We start from the raw sequence: 2,127 nt of genomic DNA, 5'->3' as shown, positions 1-2,127 counted from the left end.
CACTGCCTCTGCCGCTAGGCTGGCTCTGGCAGGAGGTTGGAGCAGGTCTGATAATGCAGAAGGGGGAGGGAGGAGGGAGGAGGAACCGAGAGACCCAGACGGAGAGGGAGAGGTGGGAGGGGTAGAGAGACCGGCTGGGAGAGAGGAAAAGAAAGACTCATACACAGAAGGAGAGACAGAAAGAGACAGGCAGGCACAGAGAAACACACGAAGGAGAGGAGAGAGCGATCAGAGCTTCATAGAGATCAAGATGGAAATACAAAGAGATCAGAGAGGCATAGGGAAACACACACACAGAGGAACATAGACTGGGGGAGAAAAAGCAGAGATGGAAATGGAGACACAGAGAGAGAAGCTGACAGAGGAACCCAGAGAGATAGGTGTGAGGATGAGGGATTTTTAGGCATGTGCAGTTCTTGTGGGCCAGGATAGGATCTGGGGATGAGGGTCAGGTGAATAATTGGAAAGAAAGCTCTACACCTGGAGGCCAGAGATGGGGATTCAAGTCCTGGTTCCACCACTAATTTCCTCATTCATTCACAGACCCCTACCACTGGCCAATCTCATCAGATATGATTCAGATTGTGCTTTGCCTTGGAGAAGCACCCAGGCAAGGGGAAGGGGTACTTGGCCGTATGACAGAGGGGAGGGTCTGTTGTGCCTAGAGGGAGTCCAGCAGTTGGCAAGCATTTCCAGAAGGGGGGACATCAGCTGGATTTTTAAAAAATATTTATTTGACTGCGTCAGGTCTTAGTTTCAATCTTTGATCTTAGTTGTGGCATGTGGGATCTAGTTCCCTGACTGGGGATTGAACCCAGGCCCCCTGCATTGGGAGCACAGAGTCTTAGCCACTGGGCCACCAGGGAAGTCTCTCAGCTGGGTTTTTTTTAAGGCCAGGAGAGGGCCCCAGGAAAATGGGGTGTATTCCAAGATAGAGGAGCTATACATAACCCTCACCAGTAACCCTACCTCTCTGAGCTGTGGGGGGAGTAACTCCTGCCGCACATACCAAGCTCCAGGCAGAAAAATCCATGAGGCTGAGTGGAAACCTGACCCTCCTGAGGGGCATGAGGGTGCACAGTAGTGAGGGGTGGACAGGAACGACTGAGTTTGTGCAGGAGGCCTGCCCAGGTTGAGTGCTACACACAGCAGTTGTCTGTGGCTTAGGAAGTGTTAGGAAAGAAAGTGTGAGGGAGTTTTTGCTTCCCATTGTGGCCTCAGAAGGTGGAATTTTAGATCTCTGAAAGCTGCGGGCAATCTGTGTGCTCAGCCAGGCCCATCCTAGGGCCTTGCTGCTCCACACCTGCCAGCCAGGAAGGCATTCTTTGAGCTCAGAAAGCCAAGGCCCTGGACCATGTCCAGTCCTGACCTCTCACAGCTCTCCTTCACGCCCTGAGGAGCCTGGTGGTAAGAAGCTGAGTCAGAGGAGTTCAAAGGAGGGTGCGTCCCGGACGGGAGCAGGTGCATTGAGGCCTCACTTGGCCCTCAGCCTTCTTTCTGTTCTCTTGCTCTGGAAACGATGGTGGAGTCCTCATCCTCAAAAATCTCCTGGGATTATGCTCGAGCAGGTCAGGTGGGAGGGAGGGTCTTCTCCGCATCCCACTGCCACACCAGCCTCCCCACAGCTGTCCCAGAAGTAACGAGTCTGTAGGAATGAGGTGCAAGATCCAGGACTATGGGCCCTCCAAGACTTAGAGCCAGGCAGGCGGGAGTTCAAACCCCAGCACAGCCATGTGCCCTGGGCAAGTTCACCTCTCTGAATTTCACTTTAGTTTTCTCATCTGAATGATGAGTGATTCAAAGAGTTATGAGGTTTGGGGAGTGTCCATCAAGTTCCCGGTACACAGTTCCCCCCGCTTCTCTCTCCTAAAGAGGTTGAATTGATGGGGCCAAGGGAATAACAGCACCAAATGTTGGGGTAGGGGTTGTTGCAAGGCAGCGTTGGGAGGCGGGGAAGTGAGGAAAAGGGAGAAGCCCTGAGACTGTCCGGGTCGGCACTTCTCCCCTCCACCTAGAACCGGACCAGCCAGGGCAGGAACCAATGACCCAGCGCAATTACGGCGAAGCCCCGCCCCACAGCAGGCCCCGCCCCCCGCCTTTCTCCCTGGTGCCGATCGGCGCGTGCCG

General features: G+C 54.2%; 1 non-coding gene across 1 annotated transcript; it reads right to left on the bottom strand.

Moving 5' to 3' along the window:
• Positions 1 to 793: 793 nt before the first annotated feature.
• Positions 794 to 866, bottom strand: TRNAG-CCC (transfer RNA glycine (anticodon CCC)). Its single transcript has one exon. It is a non-coding gene; the product is annotated as a tRNA-Gly (tRNA).
• Between the last annotated feature and the right edge of the window lie 1,261 nt (positions 867 to 2,127).

This window comes from Muntiacus reevesi, chromosome 9, assembly GCF_963930625.1.
Source record: "Muntiacus reevesi chromosome 9, mMunRee1.1, whole genome shotgun sequence".
NCBI classification, from domain to species: domain Eukaryota; kingdom Metazoa; phylum Chordata; class Mammalia; order Artiodactyla; family Cervidae; genus Muntiacus; species Muntiacus reevesi.
Note: the sequence above shows the minus strand (reverse complement) of the source record. Positions and strands in the feature narration are given on the sequence as shown.